The following is a 24,328-nucleotide window of genomic DNA, read 5'->3' as shown; positions in this document are numbered from 1 at the left end:
GAGATGCATGTTTGTTACAAAACTTCACATATAAAGATAAACTGACAGCCGTACAACCTAAGTACGACAATAGCAGTGTAACAGGAGTGCCCAGTCAATGACAAGTAATACAATTCAAGACGTACAGCAAAGGCCAAAACTTCAACCAGAAGACAGGGAAACGAATTTAATTTCGAATAGGTTCTCTGATACGAGATTAATGAGGCTGTTCGTGCAAAACGTTTCCGAGGCAGTGCTACCCCTTTTGTATCCCTAAAGAATTTCGTTCATTTCGATGCACTAAGCTTTACATTGGAGAGCGATAGGAAGGCTATTCAAGCTTTACTTTCAAAGCAGGTAAGAAAATCTCTCCACACTAGGGTAGATAGGAAAATGACTTGCATCTCATTGGAAGAAGTTGAGTCGTGAAAATCTTCGTCTCCCAATGTTTTAGCGTAAGGTAAAAAATATCTCTTCGTAATTACAATTGAGATTGTAATGATCAGAGTTTTGGTAGGATGTAACCAGATCATCATCTTTACTATTTTTGAATATATTGGAGGGAAGGTGAAGGGAATTAATTCGTTTTCTTGGTGGGAAGGGAGGGAAGGGAATTGGGTCCCTGGCACGAGATTAATTTCTTTGTAAACCCCGGGTGGGCAGGGAAGGGGTCCCTGGCACGAGATTAAGTTCTTTGTAAACCCCTGTCCCTGGACGGGATTAATTTTAGTGTAAGCCTCACTTGAGGTTTACACTAATGATTTATTTAATTAATTAACGATTGGTGTCACAGTTGTGACAACAACAATCACAAAATTTAAAAAAGAATCATCATAGCGTTCCTTGCGAAATGATCCTCATCATATTTGAAGGAATCTAGTCGTAAAAGAATTCGTTTACCGATGTCTTGTTCTAAGATTGAAAATATTTCTTCGTAATTACTATTGAGATTGAAGTGAGCTAACTGTAGGTACGATATAACTCGTAGAAATCTCTTGAAATAAACAACAGTCATTTTTTGAAATCTCGTCTCTGTTTTGAAAGCTTTTGTAAGGTACACCTCCCTCTCTTTAATATTTCCAAAATGCTGGATTCCTTCATTTTTAAAGTCTATTTCAAACAACCATTCCTGATATTTTTAAGGTATTTATGAAAGTAGTATTCCATACTACCAGTTTTTCATTAGTAGAGGAAGGGACAATAACGAGCTACTGCTTTGATTGTGTTCAATCGGGTGCCTTGAAAAGAAACAAATCTAGCAATAAATTCCATTTTGAACTTAAGATCAGAGTTTTCATAATATAAATTATTTGTTCTTCTTCACTAGATATTAGTCGACACATTTTTCCAATTTTTTACACTCAAGTTCATTATATCGGCATCTCAGATGGTGCTGAGGAACAAATATCTTCGTCCTAAGATTCCAACCTTGACTTCTTAATCTAGCAGCATCTTTATATTTGTTAAATTTCCAGACCAATCTTGTTCTGACTCTTTACTTAAAAATATTGGCTGATCCCCAGAGGCAGTGGTTGTTTTCTTAAACATCGTAATTAGTTTGTGATTATTCTTGCACCTTATATTGTTTTGAAATGATCCCAGAACACTCAATACATACACTTGGAACAGGCACAACTTTCTTCTTTCATGAAGGACCTCACATAACATCTGCATGGAAATAGGATTGTTAGTATCACAAGCACAGAAATCACCACATGAATTTAGGTCGAAATTCTCAAAAGCGGTTTTCTTGGTTCTATGTTGCGACAAAGGAATTTCCTTTGTTTCCTATCAATAGCAATAATCACGATTCCTGTATGCTACTTTTGTTGTGTCTTCCAATGATTTGAACTCTTCCAAATCATAGCAAAAAATGCCAAATGGATATTTGAGTTTAGAGGCAAGACGGTGCGTGTCAAGAATGTTGGGTCCACTAAAAACTTGATTTTTTCTAGTAACAAAATACTATAGCTAAGGAAATACAGAAATATGTGTCGTATATATATGTACCATCGTTAATGACTTTAATGCCTTTTGGAATTTCCTTTTCGGTTTCCGACAAAGTAAAAACCGTTTCCTTGCAACAATATATCCAACAATTCTGTCAATATCAAAAACTTTGAGTCGTTAAAAATGGTATTTACACACACACACAATGGATCAGGCGACCGTATCTCAGTTTTTGGTGGAAAATTTTCGTCACAAAGAGACATAACTCGAGATACGACAATTGTGACAATTACTTTTTCGCTAAATGCTGAGATACGACACTTTGACAAATCCTAAAAAAAACTAAATACTCGGAAACGGATAATACTTCAGGGATGTCGATTTTCCAGATTGTGATGACCACCATATACTACACGTAGGAGAAATATATCAAATTTCGCTCCTTTTTACATACGACACTTTGTGAGGAGTCTCCAAAATTTTGACTGGTTTTCTTGGTTTCCTTGTCAATTTTATTTGAGTCAAATGTAATTTATTTGAAACATAATTCTTTTTCTTGCTGTTTATTTGTTTTCACTATTACTTCAACATAATGTGCTTGTATGTACGTTAACATTTTTGAGAGTTTAAAATCTAAGACTTTGACAAACGAGGTTATTAACCTTATGTCGAACATTGCGACACACATATTAGGATTACTCCAAAGTTCAACACCCGTGTTGAATACTCGACACGCTAAATAAAACTAGTTCACATTAACAATGACCAATATTTGGAGTGAAAATGAATCAGGTCTCAAATTGTAACATTATAACAAGAGTTCAATAATTTACAAACCAATGTGCAGAAATTGAAAGACAAAAAATACCGAGCAAGATAATATAGCATGCCATTATTGACTGTCTTGAAATATATTATAGAATCATTGTGATCCCTGTTGAGCGACCTTAAAGGAAATCAATAACACAATGTAGTTAATGTTAATTTCCTCGTTCATAAACACACACACAGAGGCATATGTACACAAACATTTTGCTTGGAGAAGATCTTTAATTATTGTAACAATCGAAGCTATATATACATATATTCGATATTTACAGTAATTGTTGAAATTCTCCAAGTGATATGTGCATGTTTACACATGAGATGCATGTTTGTTACAAAACTTCACATATAAAGATAAACTGACAGCCGTACAACCTAAGTACGACAATAGCAGTGTAACAGGAGTGCCCAGTCAATGACAAGTAATACAATTCAAGACGTACAGCAAAGGCCAAAACTTCAACCAGAAGACAGGGAAACGAATTTAATTTCGAATAGGTTCTCTGATACGTGATTAATGAGGCTGTTCGTGCAAAACGTTTCCGAGGCAGTGCTACCCCTTTTGTATCCCTAAAGAATTTCGTTCATTTCGATGCACTAAGCTTTACATTGGAGAGCGATAGGAAGGCTATTCAAGCTTTACTTTCAAAGCAGGTAAGAAAATCTCTCCACACTAGGGTAGATAGGAAAATGACTTGCATCTCCTAGGAAGAAGTTGAGTCGTGAAAATCTTCGTCTCCCAATGTTTTAGCGTAAGGTAAAAAATATCTCTTCGTAATTACAATTGAGATTGTAATGATCAGAGTGTTGGTAGGATGTAACCAAGATCATCATCTTTACTATTTTTGAATATATTGGAGGGAAGGTGAAGGGAATTATTTCGTTTTCTTGGTGGGAAGGGAGGGAAGGGAATGGGGTCCCTGGCACGAGATTAATTTCTTTGTAAACCCCGGGTGGGCAGGGAAGGGGTCCCTGGCACGAGATTAAGTTCTTTGTAAACCCCGGTCCCTGGAAGGGATTAATTTTAGTGTAAGCCTCATTTGAGGTTTACACTAATGATTTAATTACTTAATTAAGGCTTGGTGTGAGAGTTGTGACAACAGCAATGACAAAATTCAAACACGGCAGAGCGTTGTTTGCGAAATGATCTAGATCGCATTCAAAGAAATTGAGTAAAGAAAGACTTCGTTTAACAATGTTTTGGTGTAAGATCGAAGATATTTCTTCGTAACTACTATTGCGATTGTAGTGAGTTGAGTGTTAGTAGTATGTAACGAGATCATCATCTTTATTATTTTTGGATATATCTTGGAGGGAAGTGGAAGGGAACTAATTATTTTTCTTGGTGGGAAGGGAGGGAAGGGAATGGGGTCCCTGGCACGAGATTAATTTCTTTGTAAACCCCGGGTGGGCAGGGAAGGGGTCCCTGGCACGAGATTAAGTTCTTTGTAAACCCCTGTCCCTGGACGGGATTAATTTTAGTGTAAGCCTCACTTGAGGTGTACACTAATGATTTATTTAATTAATTAACGATTGGTGTCACAGTTGTGACAACAACAATCACAAAATTTAAAAAAGAATCGTCATTGCGTTCTTTGCGAAATGATCCTCATCATATTTGAAGGAATCTAGTCGTAAAAGAATTCGTTTACCGATGTCTTGTTCTAAGATTGAAAATATTTCTTCGTAATTACTATTGAGATTGAAGTGAGCTAACTGTAGGTACGATATAACTCGTAGAAATCTCTTTAAATAAACAACAGTCATTTTTTGAAATCTCGTCTCTGTTTTGAAAGCTTTTGTAAGGTACACCTCCCTCTCTTTAATATTTCCAAAATGCTGGATTCCTTCATTTTTAAAGTCTATTTCAAACAACCATTCCTGATATTTTTAAGGTATTTATGAAAGTAGTATTCCATACTACCAGTTTTTCATTAGTAGAGGAAGGGACAATAACGAGCTACTGCTTTGATTGTGTTCAATCGGGTGCCTTGAAAAGAAACAAATCTAGCAATAAATTCCATTTTGAACTTAAGATCAGAGTTTTCATAATATAAATTATTTGTTCTTCTTCACTAGATATTAGTCGACACATTTTTCCAAATTTTTACACTCAAGTTCATTTTATCGGTATCTCAGATGGTGCTGAGGAACAAATATCTTCGTCCTAAGATTCCAACCTTGACTTCTTAATCTAGCAGCATCTTTATATTTGTTAAATTTGCAGACCAATCTTGTTCTGACTCTTTACTTAAAAATATTGGCTGATCCCCAGAGGCAGTGGTTGTTTTCTTAAACATCGTAATTAGTTTGTGATTATTCTTGCACCTTATATTGTTTTGAAATGATCCCAGAACACTAAATACATACACTTGGAACAGGCACAACTTTCTTCTTTCATGAAGGACCTCACATAACATCTGCATGGAAATAGGATTGTTAGTATCACAAGCACAGAAATCACCACATGAATTTAGGTCGAAATTCTCAAAAGCGGTTTTCTAGGTTCTATGTTGCGACAAAGGAATTTCCTTTGTTTCCTATCAATAGCAATAATCACGATTCCTGTATGCTACTTTTGTTGTGTCTTCCAATGATTTGAACTCTTCCAAATCATAGCAAAAAGTGCCAAATGGATGTTTGAGTTTAGAAGCGAGACGGTACGTGTCAAGAATGTTGGGTCCACTAAAAACTTGATTTTTTCTAGTAACAAAATACTATAGCTAAGGAAATACAGAAATATGTGTCGTATATATATGTACCATCGTTAATGACTTTAATGCCTTTTGGAATTTCCTTTTCGGTTTCCGACAAAGTAAAAACCGTTTCCTTGCAACAATATATCCAACAATTCGGTCAATATCAAAAACTTTGAGTCGCTAAAAATGGTATTTACACACACACACACACAATGGATCAGGCGACCGTATCTCAGTTTGTGGTGGAAAATTTTCGTCACAAGGAGACATAACTCGAGATACGACAGTTGTGACAATTACTTTTTCGCTAAGTGCTGAGATACGACACTTTGACAAATCCTAAAAAAACTAAATACTCGGAAACGGATAATACTTCAGGGACGTCGATTTTCCAGATTGTGAAGACCACCATATACTACACGTAGGTGAAATATATCAAATTTCGCTCCTTTTTACATACGACACTTTGTGAGGAGTCGCCAAAAGTTTGACTGGTTTTCTTGGTTTCCTTGTCAATTTTATTGGAGTCAAATGTAATTTATTTGACACCTAATTCTCTTTCTTGCTGTTTATTTGTTTTCACTATTACTTCAACATAATGTGCTTGTATGTACGTTAACATTTTTGAGAGTTTAAAATCTAAAACTTTGACAAACGAGGTTATTAACCTTGTGTCGAACATTGCGACACACATATTAGGATTACACCAAAGTTCAACACCCGTGTTGAATACTCGACACGCTAAATAAAACTAGTTCACATTAACAATGACCAATATTTGGAGTGAAAATGAATCAGGTCTCAAATTGTAACATAATAACAAGAGTTCAATAATTTACAAAGCAATTTGCAGAAATTGAAAGACAAAAAAATACCGAGCAAGATAATATAGCATGCCATTATTGACTGTCTTGAAATATATTATAGTATCATTGTGATCCCTGTTGAGCGATCTTAAAGGAAATCAATAACACAATGTAGTTAATGTTAATTTCCTCGTTCATAAACACACACACAGTGGCATATGTACACAAACATTTTGTTTGGAGAAGATCTTTAATTATTGTAACAATCGAAGCTATATATACATATATTCGATATTTACAGTAATTGTTGAAATTCTCCAAGTGATATGTGCATGTTTACACATGAGATGCATGTTTGTTACAAAACTTCACATATAAAGATAAACTGACAGCCGTACAACCTAAGTACGACAATAGCAGTGTAACAGGAGTGCCCAGTCAATGACAAGTAATACAATTCAAGACGTACAACAAAGGCCAAAACTTCAACCAGAAGACTGGGAAAGTAATTTAGTTTCGAATAGGTTCTCTGATACGAGATTAATGAGGCTGTACGTGCAAAACGTTTCCGAGGCAGTGCTACCCCTTTTGTATCCCTAAAGAATTTCGTTCATTTCGATGCACTAAGCTTTACATTGGAGAGCGATAGGAAGGCTATTCAAGCTTTACTTTCAAAGCAGGTAAGAAAATCTCTCCACACTAGGGTAGATAGGAAAATGACTTGCATCTCATTGGAAGAAGTTGAGTAGTGAAAATCTTCGTCTCCCAATGTTTTAGCGTAAGGTAAAAAATATCTCTTCGTAATTACAATTGAGATTGTAATGATCAGAGTGTTGGTAGGATGTAACCAGATCATCATCTTTACTATTTTTGAATATATTGGAGGGAAGGTGAAGGGAATTAATTCGTTTTCTTTGTGGGAAGGGAGGGAAGGGAATGGGGTCCCTGGCACGAGATTAATTTCTTTGTAAACCCCGGGTGGGCAGGGAAGGGGTCCCTGGCACGAGATTAAGTTCTTTGTAAACCCCGGTCCCTGGAAGGGATTAATTTTAGTGTAAGCCTCATTTGAGGTTTACACTAATGATTTAATTACATAATTAAGGCTTGGTGTGAGAGTTGTGACAACAGCAATGACAAAATTCAAACACGGCAGAGCGTTGTTTGCGAAATGATCTAGATCGCATTCAAAGAAATTGAGTAAAGAAAGACTTCGTTTAACAATGTTTTGGTGTAAGATCGAAGATATTTCTTCGTAACTACTATTGCGATTGTAGTGAGTTGAGTGTTAGTAGGATGTAACCAGATCATCATCTTTATTATTTTTGGATATATCTTGGAGGGAAGTGGAAGGGAACTAATTATTTTTCTTGGTGGGAAGGGAGGGAAGGGAATGGGGTCCCTGGCACGAGATTAATTTCTTTGTAAACCCCGGGTGGGCAGGGAAGGGGTTCCTGGCACGAGATTAAGTTCTTTGTAAACCCCTGTCCCTGGACGGGATTAATTTTAGTGTAAGCCTCACTTGAGGTTTACACTAATGATTTATTTAATTAATTAACGATTGGTGTCACAGTTGTGACAACAACAATCACAAAATTTAAAAAAGAATCGTCATAGCGTTCTTTGCGAAATGATCCTCATCATATTTGAAGGAATCTAGTCGTAAAAGAATTCGTTTACCGATGTCTTGTTCTAAGATTGAAAATATTTCTTCGTAATTACTATTGAGATTGAAGTGAGCTAACTGTAGGTACGATATAACTCGTAGAAATCTCTTTAAATAAACAACAGTAATTTTTTGAAATCTCGTCTCTGTTTTGAAAGCTTTTGTAAGGTACACCTCCCTCTCTTTAATATTTCCAAAATGCTGGATTCCTTCATTTTTAAAGTCTATTTCAAACAACCATTCCTGATATTTTTAAGGTATTTATGAAAGTAGTATTCCATACTACCAGTTTTTCATTAGTAGAGGAAGGGACAATAACGAGCTACTGCTTTGATTGTGTTCAATCGGGTGCCTTGAAAAGAAACAAATCTAGCAATAAATTCCATTTTGAACTTAAGATCAGAGTTTTCATAATATAAATTATTTGTTCTTCTTCACTAGATATTAGTCGACACATTTTTCCAATTTTTTACACTCAAGTTCATTTTATCGGTATCTCAGATGGTGCTGAGGAACAAATATCTTCGTCCTAAGATTCCAACCTTGACTTCTTAATCTAGCAGCATCTTTATATTTGTTAAATTTGCAGACCAATCTTGTTCTGACTCTTTACTTAAAAATATTGGCTGATCCCCAGAGGCAGTGGTTGTTTTCTTAAACATCGTAATTAGTTTGTGATTATTCTTGCACCTTATATTGTTTTGAAATGATCCCAGAACACTAAATACATACACTTGGAACAGGCACAACTTTCTTCTTTCATGAAGGACCTCACATAACATCTGCATGGAAATAGGATTGTTAGTATCACAAGCACAGAAATCACCACATGAATTTAGGTCGAAATTCTCAAAAGCGGTTTTCTAGGTTCTATGTTGCGAAAAAGGAATTTCCTTTGTTTCCTATCAATAGCAATAATCACGATTCCTGTATGCTACTTTTGTTGTGTCTTCCAATGATTTGAACTCTTCCAAATCATAGCAAAAAATGCCAAATGGATATTTGAGTTTAGAGGCAAGACGGTACGTGTCAAGAATGTTGGGTCCACTAAAAACTTGATTTTTTCTAGTAACAAAATACTATAGCTAAGGAAATACAGAAATATGTGTCGTATATATATGTACCATCGTTAATGACTTTAATGCCTTTTGGAATTTCCTTTTCGGTTTCCGACAAAGTAAAAACCGTTTCCTTGCAACAATATATCCAACAATTCGGTCAATATCAAAAACTTTGAGTCGCTAAAAATGGTATTTGCAGACACACACAATGGATCAGGCGACCGTATCTCAGTTTTTGGTGGAAAATTTTCGTCACAAAGAGACATAACTCGAGATACGACAATTGTGACAATTACTTTTTCGCTAAATGCTGAGATACGACACTTTGACAAATCCTAAAAAACTAAATACTCGGAAACGGATAATACTTCAGGGATGTCGATTTTCCAGATTGTGAAGACCACCATATACTACACGTAGGTGAAATATATCAAATTTCGCTCCTTTTTACATACGACACTTTGTGAGGAGTCGCCAAAATTTTGACTGGTTTTCTTGGTTTCCTTGTCAATTTTATTAGAGTCAAATGTAATTTATTTGACACTTAATTCTTTTTCTTGCTGTTTATTTGTTTTCACTATTACTTCAACATAATGTGCTTGTATGTACGTTAACATTTTTGAGAGTTTAAAATCTAAGACTTTGACAAACGAGGTTATTAACCTTATGTCGAACATTGCGACACACATATTAGGATTACTCCAAAGTTCAACACCCGTGTTGAATACTCGACACGCTAAATAAAACTAGTTCACATTAACAATGACCAATATTTGGAGTGAAAATGAATCAGGTCTCAAATTGTAACATTATAACAAGAGTTCAATAATTTACAAACCAATGTGCAGAAATTGAAAGACAAAAAATACCGAGCAAGATAATATAGCATGCCATTATTGACTGTCTTGAAATATATTATAGAATCATTGTGATCCCGGTTGAGCGATCTTAAAGGAAATCAATAACACAATGTAGTTAATGTTAATTTCCTCGTTCATAAACACACACACAGAGGCATATGTACACAAACATTTTGCTTGGAGAAGATCTTTAATTATTGTAACAATCGAAGCTATATATACATATATTCGATATTTACAGTAATTGTTGAAATTCTCCAAGTGATATGTGCATGTTTACACATGAGATGCATGTTTGTTACAAAACTTCACATATAAAGATAAACTGACAGCCGTACAACCTAAGTACGACAATAGCAGTGTAACAGGAGTGCCCAGTCAATGACAAGTAATACAATTCAAGACGTACAGCAAAGGCCAAAACTTCAACCAGAAGACAGGGAAACGAATTTAATTTCGAATAGGTTCTCTGATACGAGATTAATGAGGCTGTTCGTGCAAAACGTTTCCGAGGCAGTGCTACCCCTTTTGTATCCCTAAAGAATTTCGTTCATTTCGATGCACTAAGCTTTACATTGGAGAGCGATAGGAAGGCTATTCAAGCTTTACTTTCAAAGCAGGTAAGAAACTCTCTCCACACTAGCGTAGATAGGAAAATTACTTGCATCTGATTGGAAGAAGTTGATTCGTGAAAATCTTCGTCTCCCAATGTTTTAGCGTAAGGTAAAAAATATCTCTTCGTAATTACAATTGAGATTGTAATGATCAGAGTGTTGGTAGGATGTAACCAGATCATCATCTTTACTATTTTTGAATATATTGGAGGGAAGGTGAAGGGAATTAATTCGTTTTCTTGGTGGGAAGGGAGGGAAGGGAATGGGGTCCCTGGCACGAGATTAATTTCTTTGTAAACCCCGGGTGGGCATGGAAGGGGTCCCTGGCACGAGATTAAGTTCTTTGTAAACCCCGGTCCCTGGAAGGGATTAATTTTAGTGTAAGCCTCATTTGAGGTTTACACTAATGATTTAATTACTTAATTAAGGCTTGGTGTGAGAGTTGTGACAACAGCAATGACAAAATTCAAACACGGCAGAGCGTTGTTTGCGAAATGATCTAGATCGCATTCAAAGAAATTGAGTAAAGAAAGACTTCGTTTAACAATGTTTTGGTGTAAGATCGAAGATATTTCTTCGTAACTACTATTGCGATTGTAGTGAGTTGAGTGTTAGTAGGATGTAACCAGATCATCATCTTTATTATTTTTGGATATATCTTGGAGGGAAGTGGAAGGGAACTAATTATTTTTCTTGGTGGGAAGGGAGGGAAGGGAATGGGGTCCCTGGCACGAGATTAATTTCTTTGTAAACCCCGGGTGGGCAGGGCAGGGGTCCCTGGCACGAGATTAAGTTCTTTGTAAACCCCTGTCCCTGGACGGGATTAATTTTAGTGTAAGCCTCACTTGAGGTTTACACTAATGATTTATTTAATTAATTAACGAATGGTGTCACAGTTGTGACAACAACAATCACAAAATTTAAAAAAGAATCGTCATAGCGTTCTTTGCGAAATGATCCTCATCATATTTGAAGGAATCTAGTCGTAAAATAATTCGTTTACCGATGTCTTGTTCTAAGATTGAAAATATTTCTTCGTAATTACTATTGAGATTGAAGTGAGCTAACTGTAGGTACGATATAACTCGTAGAAATCTCTTTAAATAAACAACAGTCATTTTTTGAAATCTCGTCTCTGTTTTGAAAGCTTTTGTAAGGTACACCTCCCTTTCTTTAATATTTCCAAAATGCTGGATTCCTTCATTTTTAAAGTCTATTTCAAACAACCATTCCTGATATTTTTAAGGTATTTATGAAAGTAGTATTCCATACTACCAGTTTTTCATTAGTAGAGGAAGGGACAATAACGAGCTACTGCTTTGATTGTGTTCAATCGGGTGCCTTGAAAAGAAACAAATCTAGCAATAAATTCCATTTTGAACTTAAGTTTAGAGTTTTCATAATATAAATTATTTGTTCTTCTTCACTAGATATTAGTCGACACATTTTTCCAATTTTTTATACTCAAGTTCATTATATCGGTATCTCAGATGGTGCTGAGGAACAAATATCTTCGTCCTAAGATTCCAACCTTGACTTCTTAATCTAGCAGCATCTTTATATTTGTTAAATTTGCAGACCAATCTTGTTCTGACTCTTTACTTAAAAATATTGGCTGATCCCCAGAGGCAGTGGTTGTTTTCTTAAACATCGTAATTAGTTTGTGATTATTCTTGCACCTTATATTGTTTTGAAATGATCCCAGAACACTAAATACATACACTTGGAACAGGCACAACTTTCTTCTTTCATGAAGGACCTCACATAACATCTGCATGGAAATAGGATTGTTAGTATCACAAGCACTGAAATCACCACATGAATTTAGGTCGAAATTCTCAAAAGCGGTTTTCTTGGTTCTATGTTGCGACAAAGGAATTTCCTTTGTTTCCTATCAATAGCAATAATCACGATTCCTGTATGCTACTTTTGTTGTGTCTTCCAATGATTTGAACTCTTCCAAATCATAGCAAAAGTGCCAAATGAATATTTGAGTTTAGAAGCGAGACGGTACGTGTCGAGAATGTTGGGTCCACTAAAAACTTGATTTTTTCTAGTAACAAAATACTATAGCTAAGGAAATACAGAAATATGTGTCGTATATATATGTACCATCGTTAATGACTTTAATGCCTTTTGGAATTTCCTTTTCGGTTTCATACAAAGTAAAAACCGTTTCCTTGCAACAATATATCCAACAATTCGGTCAATATCAAAAACTTTGAGTCGCTAGAAATGGTATTTACACACACACACACACAATGGATCAGGCGACCGTATCTCAGTTTGTGGTGGAAAATTTTCGTCACAAAGAGACACAACTCGAGATACGACAGTTGTGACAATTACTTTTTCGCTAAGTGCTGAGATACGACACTTTGACAAATCCTAAAAAAAACTAAATACTCAGAAACGGATAATACTTCAGGGACGTCGATTTTCCAGATTGTGAAGACCACCATATACTACACGTAGGTGAAATATATCAAATTTCGCTCCTTTTTACATACGACACTTTGTGAGGAGTCGCCAAAATTTTGACTGGTTTTCTTGTTTTCCTTGTCAATTTTATTAGTCAAATGTAATTTATTTGACACCTAATTCTCTTTCTTGCTGTTTATTTGTTTTCACTATTACTTCAACATAATGTGCTTGTATGTACGTTAACATTTTTGAGAGTTTAAAATCTAAGACTTTGACAAACGAGGTTATTAACCTTATGTCGAACATTGCGACACACATATTAGGATTACTCCAAAGTTCAACACCCGTGTTGAATACTCGACACGCTAAATAAAACTAGTTCACATTAACAATGACCAATATTTGGAGTGAAAATGAATCAGGTCTCAAATTGTAACATTATAACAAGAGTTCAATAATTTACAAACCAATGTGCAGAAATTGAAAGACAAAAAATACCGAGCAAGATAATATAGCATGCCATTATTGACTGCCTTGAAATATATTATAGAATCATTGTGATCCCTGTTGAGCGATCTTAAAGGAAATCAATAACACCATGTAGTTAATGTTAATTTCCTCGTTCATAAACACACACACAGAGGCATATGTACACAAACATTTTGCTTGGAGAAGATCTTTAATTATTGTAACAATCGAAGCTATATATACATATATTCGATATTTACAGTAATTGTTGAAATTCTCCAAGTGATATGTGCATGTTTACACATGAGATGCATGTTTGTTACAAAACTACATATATAATGATAAACTGACAGCCGTACAACCTAAGTACGACAATAGCAGTGTAACAGGAGTGCCCAATCAATGACAAGTAATACAATTCAAGACGTACAGCAAAGGCCAAAACTTCAACCAGAAGACAGGGAAACGAATTTAATTTCGAATAGGTTCTCTGATACGAGATTAATGAGGCTGTTCGTGCAAAACATTTCCGAGGCAGTGCTACCCCTTTTGTATCCCTAAAGAATTTCGTTCATTTCGATGCACTAAGCTTTACATTGGAGAGCGATAGGAAGGCTATTCAAGCTTTACTTTCAAAGCAGGTAAGAAAATCTCTCCACACTAGCGAGTAGTGGTAGTGCCCCGGTTCACAAACCGAAAATGAGGCTCGGTGAGGCTCGCCTTAATGGATTTGTCTCGTAAGGCATGAGCCTCATTTTCTGGCAGTGTTGCCAGCTGCTTACTCGAAAAAATCACCAAGGTTTTTTTTGGGTCTAACGTAGCCTCAAGCAAGGAGCTGGCAATCTTGCTTGAGGCTCGCCTTAATGGATTGCTCTTGTAAGGCATGAGCCTTATTTTCTTGCAGTGTTGCCAATATTTTACTCGAAAAAATCACCAAGGTTTTTTTGGTCTAACCTAGCCTAAAGCAAGAAGCTGGCAACCTTGCTTGAGACTTGCGTTACAGTGCATAAAGCAAGAAGCTGGCAACCTTGCTTGGGGCTTGCCTTACAGTGCATAAAGCAATTTTTACCAACCTACATATACTAAACAAGGAGAGCCGGCACTGCTGTAAAAGAGAGGGAGATATGGGTGGATGGCAATATAGTATGTGCGTGCGTGTGTGCGTATAATATGTAGCATTATTAACTAGAGTGTGTTGGCAATTTACTTACAACTAAAAAAAATAGAGATGCCAACGTTGCTGTAAGATGAAAAGAGAAAAAGAGATTTATGGCTGGCAACGGTAATGAGCGAATGCGCCATATCGCAATTTTCCAACTCCCGGGGGTCAATGTTTGTATATCGTGACCTTTGTAAACCTCTCTCGGGGGAACGATGTGTCACACACACACACACACATGCTATTGTAAGAGAGATGGATGACTGGGAGGGGCAGCATTTCTGGCTATTCACAGTGGCGGATGTACTTCCTGTTTTTTTAAATGCTAACAATAATGATGGAATTTCATGCCGACAGAGCAGATTTCTACTAGTCCACGTTGTTAACCTGCATATTACTCCTCGACTAATAAAACTAGAAGCTTGAGGGCATTAACATTAGACCGTCACAGACTTTTACATTACCCATCACTAATGCTGCCAGAACCAAGTTTCCTGCTTCTATTCATAAACCAAAAAAAAAAAGACGGGGAGAAAAGAAACATGTACACACTTCCGTCACCATTTTATAACAACTAGGGGGAGTGGGGGCAGGAGGCAGGCATGTAACGGGAGATCACACAAGCGAGCTTCTTCTATTCTGACTAATAAAGCATCATTCTACTCTGTGAGCTGCAAGGAGAATATTGTGAGCTGCAAGAAGAACATTGTGATTGTGATTATTGTGATTGAAATTAACTAACGTGAGTAAATTTGTTTGTTAGCTTGGATGAGTTGGCTTTGTGTTATATAAATAGGTAGTGTTGCACGCAAAAAGAAGAAGAGAGAGAAAGTATACAAGTTTTAAGTGTGTTGCATGTATCTCTTTTTTTTTCTTGCTTTTTTTATATATATATTTATTACATATTTCTATATACACCCCGCATATGCAAAATAGCAATATGTGGGGTGTAAGAGGACGACTTTCTGGTAAGACGCCCAGCAGTTAACCTCACTTCTGCGTAGTACACCCTGGACTGTAGAGTAACGAGGCTCTGGCGTCTGGCAGACCAGTATAATTTTGCGTGTGTTAGCCTGTTTTTTTTTTTGTGCGTTTGATATTTAGTGGAGGTACATAGTGTTTCGAATTTTATTATTATTTAGTTTTATACACAGAAAACATATTAAACATAAAATTAAATAAAATATATCTAATTATGTTTTTTTATCACAACAAGCATTCACAAAAAAATAACAATAATGTGGTTTAAAGTTTTTTAACGTAATTGCTACGTAAACAAAATGGCCGACTTGCAATGAGTGTGTCAAAGGCCACGTCCGAATCGACAGCAGATGTCACCTAGAGCACCGTTCCATCCGGGGACTCAGCCAACCTCCGTTGTCCGAATTCGCGGCAGACGTGGAGTCGGAGGGTGGGGGGAGCAGAGAGGAGCGACAGATGCACGCTTGAACTCCCTGTGACGCTGCGCTTGGCAGCCATATTCTTATTTTCACTTTGTACAGACAACATTTACTGATTAGAGGATGTAAAACTCAGTTATACTTTAATATTTTATCGATAATATTGAATGCGGAAAAATTGTAAATGATGAAATAGCGTGTTACATTTTTAATATGAGTAGTAAATAGGTGGAAATCATTGTCATGTTTGTTTGCTTCTGCTTCTGCTTCCGTGCGATGCGCCTGCGCCCCAAAGTTCGAGCTGACACCTGGCGGGAAAAGTGACAACCATACTACAAGGGGGGCATGCAGATTCGGACGACTTGGACGTGACTTCGACGGCAAGCGAGAGCAACAGGAGAGAACTGGACGGAGCGCTTGCCAATCCGGACACGGCCAAAGTTTTTTTAAGCCTAATTGCTACGTAAACAAAATGGCCGACTTGCAATGACCGTGTCAAATATGAATAGATTGAGAGATGGAAAGAGAAGTTAAATATGCTTAAATAAAGTGCTCCTCTGTGCATAGCACCATACCATAAAAGCATATAGGAAAACTGCCATGTTTATGCATGAAACTTAAATATACATATAAAATTAAATATTTGGTGCTGACCACATCACACATTGCTGATTTTGCATTGTATTTTCCTATATTCACATATGCACAGTAAAGCTAATCGGGACTAGGCCTACAGTTTTTTTTAAATAGGATCCGAACCACTATGTACTTTTATCGGGTTCGGACCTAGGACCTCTTGATTACAAGGCAACAACACAACCACCGCATTTTCGAGCCCTAGTGAATATGTAGGAAAAAACAACGGTATATACATAATCCAAAATTGCGTGGTTCTAGGCCCCATAGGAACCAAGAAAATCAATGTCTTGGAAAAACATCTTAAGATATTTGTCTTAATCTTTAAGAAAGTCGACTTCCGGTCTGTCAAGATGTTACTTCCGGTCTGTCAAGAAAATTTTCTTAAGATATTTGTCTTAAGACGTTTTCCAAGACATTGATTTTCTCGGCTCCTAATTGAGCTAGGATGATGATTTTAGGTTTGTTGGATAGCATTTGACGAAAACTATACGACTAGCAAATAAAATCGATTCCACCCCCTCAAGTTTCGAAAATATAGACAATTTTTTTATTTTTTGAGAAACTTGATTTGTTGGCTTAGTTTTTACCCTATTTCGAAAATTTTAATGACATTTGATAAAAAATTGAATGTACTCTACAACCTATTGGAAACATAATGATTAGTACTTACTGTTTTCGAGTTATTTTAAATTTAAATTTCAAGATGTGATTTCTAAGTTGTTTTGTAACTCGTAAACTGGGGGTCGTAGAAAACCCATTCTTGTTTTATCTGCTATTGCCCGACAAATACTATAAACACAAATAATGTTTATTGTTTGATTTAAAAAAAAATCGAAAAATAACTTTGTTTTCTGAAAATAAAAAATGTGTGTATGGAAAAAAAATACGATTGTGTAATTTTTTATGATGTATGTTTGCATGTAAAAATAAGTATACCTGAAAGTTTTAGAATTTCAAAATAGCTATATATATTAGCCGAAACAATAGAATATATATAAACAAGTACATTTTCATAGTTCCATACCTCTACTAGATTGGTAGAAAAATATACTAATGGGCAATAAAATCTGAAGAAGATTCGTGTCTAGCAAAAATAAGCTAAATAGAATTACACATGCATACAATATTTATTGTGCTTTTTCTATCTACAATCATATTTTTCTTATATATTTTTTTAAATTTTTTTACAGGGTTTATTAAAGCGCATATTTGAGGAAAACAAAATTTTTCCCGTAAGGCATTTTTTGTAAACACTCTACCACCAACAGATCACATATAAATAAACATACCCCCAAAAAAATGCGCTCCATGAAAAGTTGCCCTGTGTGCAAAATAAGCATATCAAGCCAAAATTTTGCAAGACATTGTCGCACCTGCGTGCCAGGCAAGCATTTGGCTGCCACTGAACTATGTTCCGGGTGCAATAAACAGTTCACAATTGCGTATGTCAAGAAGCATAAGCTTACTTGTCCAAGCAAAAATACATCTGGGGCCCAGCCTTCGACCTCCACCAAGAGAAAGGCAGAAGCAGCCTCCATCAATGCACCATCCGCCAAACGTGTCAAGCCTGTGGCGAAAGCTAACCAGTCTGCTTTCCAGCATTTGTTAGAAGATTTTGTCATCACTTCGGAGGGCTCATGCGACGTGCGTAGCTTTTTGGAGGAGAAGCGAGCAGAGATTATTTCCATCCTCGGTGATGCGCTTGCAACGCACTCCACCAAATTCTACGCATCGCTACGTTGCCAGTACAAGAAGCCGTCCGATGAAATTTACAGCTTCTGCCACAACACCAAGGCGAAGACGCTGCATCTGGCGGATGTCAACAACCTCGAGGTCATCTACAACAAGTTTGCCGATGAGCTGGTGGCAAAACAAGAAGAACATCAAGCTAAAGGCTCGGGGGGTTCGCTGTGTGGCGAGCCTCACGAACTGTGCGTCAAACTTTGTAAGTTCGTGCCTCTCTCCGCCTCCAGCTACGTCCCCTTACCACCTACTATTGCGGCAAAGAAGGCCGTCCTGAACATTCAGAACGGAGACGCCAAGTGCTTCGTATGGTGTGTGCTTGCAGCATTGCACCCTGTCCACTGGAAAAACCAACCACGCCGAGTTAACCACTACCTACCCTACGAGTCAGAGCTGGAAGATGCTATGGCTGGGATCGACTACCCGGTGGCGCTTTCGGACATTCGAAAGTTTGAGGTTCGTGCGCGGTTGGCCATCAACGTTTACGGTCTCACTGACGAAAATGCGGTGTACCCCATCCGGGTGAGCGACGTACACGTTGATGGTGCGCAGGAAATTCACCTTCTGCTCATCAAGGACGAGACCCATCACCACTACACTCTTATCCGTTCCCTCTCTAGACTTGTTTCGAGCCAGCGGAGCAGTGATAGTCACCACGTCGAGGTGTGTCGCAGGTGCTTGTCAATATTTCATAACCGAGAACAGCAGGATTATCAGCGCATCAGAGGTCCCAACATCGCTGCAGAGAAGCTTGCCAGCCACAAGATCTACTGCAATGCCAACGAGCCGGGTGTGGCAGTCTTGCCCAAACCTGGCACTGTGGAGCGTTTCCACATGCACGGTGCCATGGTAGAGCATCCCGCTATCATCATCGCGGATTTCGAAGCCTTCCTCAAACCCCTGTCCACTTGCGATCCTGTCCCCGAAGTTTCTTCCACCACCCCTTACCAACTCCACGAGGCCTCGAGTTATGCCTACGTTGTGGTGCGACGAGACCAGCACATCGCCCCCGAGCCCTACGTGTACCGTGGTCCCGACGCAGCCAAACACTTCCTCGAGAGGATGGTTGTCGAGGCCATCGAGATAGGGAAGATACTGTTGACCCCCAAGTATATGCTCCCACTGTCCCCCGGCGATCAGCGTAGACACGACGAGTCCATCGCTTGCCCTGTCTGCGTCAAGGAGTACACCGCCAACAACCGTAAAGTCCAACACCACGATCACTTTACCGGTAGGTATGTTGGTCCATGGTGCAACGGATGCAACCTCATGGCCCGGGACCCTCGATTTATCCCGATCTTCTTCCACAATGGCTCGGGGTACGACTTCCACCACCTGATCAAGCATCTTGGATACGACAACATGGGAATCAACGTTCTCGCCCAGAACGAGGAGCGTTACATCAGTGTGAGCAAACGAGTGTCGATCCCAGGATCACACTCTACCGTCGAACTTCGCTTCCTCGACTCCCTGAGGTTCCTCCCGGCCAGCCTCGATGCTCTCGCAGGGAAGCTTAGCGACGAGCAAATGCTCATCACCTCCGGAAACTTTCCGAACTTGGACGCCGGCCTCTTCAAGCGTAAGGGGGTCTATCCCTACGAATATATTACAGACCCTTCCAAGTTCGCAGAGACGTCGCTACCTCCCAGGCGAAGTTCTACAGTCAGCTACGCGGCTCGAACATCACCGACGAAGAATATCACCATGCCCAGTCCATGTGGCGCGAGCTGGGCTGTCGAACTCTCGGGGACTACCACGACGCCTACCTCAGACTTGATGTGACGCTCCTCGCCGACGTATTCCAGACGTTCCGTACAACTGCGAAGACCATCTACCAGCTGGACCCTGCCTACTTCTACAGTCTCCCCGGACTGGCATGGTCAGCCATGTTTCTGGTAACGAAGATCGAGCTGGAGCTTCTTTCGGACGTAGACATGGTGCTGTTTGTGGAACGTGCCGTGCGGGGTGGAATGGTCCAGGTGTCGCAGCGACACTCGCACGCCAACAATCACCACATGGCCACCGGTTACGACCCCTCACAGCCGTCCAGCTATATTATGTACACGGACGTCAATAACCTCTACGGACACTCCATGATGCAGCCACTCCCTTTTAGAGGCTTCGAGTGGGCTGACTCTTCCAACTTCGACATCGAAAGCTTCGACGATTCGGAACATGGGTTCTTCGCCGAGGTGGACCTTGAGTTCTCCGAGAAGCTGCAGGATTTGTTCAGCGATCTCCCGCCTGCACCCGAGTTCAAGTGTCCACCCGATTCCAACCAGAAGAAGCTCGTCATGGATTTCGAACCCAAGAAGAATTACGTCCTACACTACCAGAATCTCCGGTGGTTGATGCAGCGAGGGGTCGCGGTCCACGCAGTTCACCGCATCCTCAAGTTCGAGCATTCTCCGTGGTTGCGTCCATATATTGAAGTCAACACCAAACACCGCACCGCAGCCACGTCCGAGCTCGATAAGGATTTCTTCAAGCTTATGAATAATGCGGTGTTTGGCAAAACTATGGAGAATGTACGGAATCGCATGGACATAAAATTGGTAACGAGGAAAGCACAATGTCGCAGGCTCGTAGCAAACCCGTTATTCAAATCGAGGACCATTTATAACGAACAGCTTGCTCTGGTGCATATGAGGAAGAGTGAGGTGAGGCTCGACAAGCCAATTTATGTTGGTGCCTCAGTATTAGACCTGAGCAAGCTGCACATGTTCGAGACGTACTACGACATATTACGTCCACATTATAGCCACAACATCTCGCTTCTCTACACGGACACGGACAGCTTGGTGTACCACGTCCACTCAGCCGATGCATACAGGGATATAGTCACGGTACCAGCTTTGGTTAACCTCTTCGACACCTCGGGCTATCCCCAGCCGAACCAGTACGGCATCCTGCCCCGAAACAAAAAAGTGCCTGGCAAACTCAAAGACGAGAAGGACGGTGATGTAATTCTCGAGTTTGCAGGTCTTCGCGCCAAGGCCTATGCCATCAAAGCCGAGGGCAGCGTTACCATGAAGGCAAGGGTGTCGGCAGACAGGTGGTTCGGGAGCATCTCGCATTCGAGGACTTTGTCGATTGCCTCAAGACCAGGTCGTCGGTTCTAAGAGCAGAACAGCGCATCCAGAGCGTCGACCATGTGTTGACCACAAACAAAGTTAGAAAAATTGCGCTGGATCCCAACGACGATAAGAGGTGCGTCCTCGAGTGTGGTATTCACACATTGCCGTGGGGGCACTATCGCTTAGCAGAAAGCAAAACCTGCAACATATGTCCATCTTCAACAGAAGATTCATAAAAACAAAACAAAACAAAAAAAAACCACTTTGACTGTCATTACAAAAAAAAAAAAAAAACACTGACTGTTATTACAAAAAAAAAAACACTGACTGTTATTACAAAAAACTTTGACCGTATTCTTAAATAACCAGCATGCCTATGAATTTGTTCGGTTTCAAAAAACAGATCATTATGGAAACCATACCAGATCATGAAGTCTTACCTTCCGTGTTACCTAAACTCAACGGTCTGTTGATCATTCACCTCAACAGCATTTGGACGAAACTGAATGACGATGTAGGCAAGATGTTTTATGTTTTTAATAACAATTTACATTTCTACGAAATTCCGATCGACGGGAAACTTCAAATCACCGTGAATCCGGAAAACGCAGGCGAAATCAAAATTTCTACCGGCAAGAATATTTTTCGAATCAAGCACGACAAGATGCTTTCTAACATTACGTACGATGTGTCTGCAGGAGATTATTTTTACATGGAACTCCTCGGAGATTACGACAAACTTATTCCTCTCTTCGTAGAATTACGAATCGTCTATCCTATTATAAATAACCTTTAACCAAAAATGCCTAACGACATTTTCGGCAACACCAAGCGTGTAGACCATGCAGAAGAGATTCTCATGTTGGACGTTCGAGTTAAGAAGTTGAGGACCAATTTGATCGCTTTGCAGGAAACCTTAAACAAAAGTTTAGAGTCGGAAATCGCCACGCTCCAAACGCAATGTCTCGACCCCATTCTGAAAATCGATTCCGAACTGAAGACGCTGATAAAAAATTATGTCGACGTACCTTCTTACGACAGCGTTCAAAATATACAGTTGAGCGTGGATTCGCTTCAAAATGATTTGGCCAAATTACAGCAATTTCAATCGAAAAATGAAGATTTGGAAAAATTGAAACTCGAAATCGAAGAACGAACTTCCACAATAGAAAAGAATTTCTCTGAACTTCAAACCGTCGTGAACGATATAGACGCAGAACGCTTGCATGTCGTCGTTTCCAAATTACAAGAAGAATTCACCAGCACGTTGGAAGAAATTAAATCCACGTTGCAGACTTTGGAAGATACAATGACGAACCTACCATCGTCGGACGAACTGCAGGTCATCGGTAAAAGCGTCGCGAACATAAAAATTCAATTGGAGGCCTATCAAGATTTCGAACACATTCAAACCACCATCGCTACGCTTCAGGCGTCCTTGGAATTGATCAACGAAGAAATTAAAAATATTCACGCTGAAGCAAGAGCGTTGACGAGCATTCAAGACACGTTGAGCACGGTTCAGCAGAAGATCGAATATTTAGAAAATTTGAACGTCGAAACGAATCTTGCTCATTTTCATCACGTACTCGACAACATACAGGGTGACTTGGAATCGTTACGGACGAACGTGCCTTCGAGCGAAGATTTGGAAAAATTGAAAACGGCGGTGACGGCACTATCCGATTCGAACGACATCAAAAGTTCATTGAGCGATCTCGAGAGTAGGGTGGCCAATCTCCCCACCTCCAAAGAATTGCACGCTTTGAAAAGAAACATATCTCGAATGCTGAAACGACTGGAAACGGAAACGGCGAACGTGGAACAGATTCGAGACGAAATTAGTTCGCTGGTGTCGACGCTGCCCACTTCGCAGAGCGTCGCCGATCTTCACACGCAGTTTACAGAGATGCGAAGCATCGTGAACGATCTTACCGAGAAGAGCTCGAAATTGAATCAAGTCGAGAACCTTCAGAACATCGTCGTCAACATCAAAATCATCAACACGCTGCCTCCGAAATTTTGGAACGTGGCCGAAGGAAAGGGACTCGTGAACGACATCATCAACAAGTTACCTTTCGAGATGCATCTACCTGGCTACCAGTACTGCGGACCGGGTACCAAACTCGAGAAAAGATTGGAGAGAGGAGACAAGGGTGTGAATCCGTTGGATGCGGCATGCAAAGATCACGACATCGCCTACAACACCACGCAGACGGATCTGGACGCACGTCACGAAGCAGACAAAAAATTGGAACATGCAGCTTTCGAAAGGTTCGTGAGCAGAGACGCATCGCTGGGTGAACGGGTCGTCGCACTGGGTACCACCATCGCCATGAACACGAAACAAAAATTGGGGTGGGGTATATAAATAACACCGTAAAAAAAAAACTTGATATATAAATAACACACATCGTAAAAAAATAATCATCGGTATATATAAATAACACACATCGTGAAAAAAAAGCAATTAAATTTCTCTCTAACACTCTGACAACTGAAAAAATGAGCGATCTCCAAGCATTAAAACAAATGCTAAATTTGTCAGTCGAGTATGTAAAAATTCAGGAATTGGAAGTCGACAAACCTTACACGATAACTTCCGGTTCAATCGTTTCTACCCAGTATGGTCCCAAGGTACGCCTGTTGCTCAACGCACAATACAGTCTATTTTTACCAGATCGATACGCTAACATGTTATCCGACGAGAAGCTATCTATTTTAATCGAGAACAAAACTCGAATTGTGTACAAGGGGACAAAGGAACTTCTTGGTAAGAAAACGAAGCACGTAATAGAATTTGTGTAACGACTGCGAGGCCTTGAAAATATATAAATAACATACCGTAAAAAAACTACACAAGAAAAAATCTCAGAATATATATATAAATAACATACCGTGAAAATAACACATAGAGCATCAACATGAAGCCCAAGGGTGTCGTGTACCAGATACCATACT

The sequence above is a fragment of the Lepisma saccharinum genome, chromosome 19 (assembly GCF_977018435.1).
Source record: "Lepisma saccharinum chromosome 19, izLepSacc3.1, whole genome shotgun sequence".
In the NCBI taxonomy this organism is placed as follows: domain Eukaryota; kingdom Metazoa; phylum Arthropoda; class Insecta; order Zygentoma; family Lepismatidae; genus Lepisma; species Lepisma saccharinum.
Note: the sequence above shows the minus strand (reverse complement) of the source record.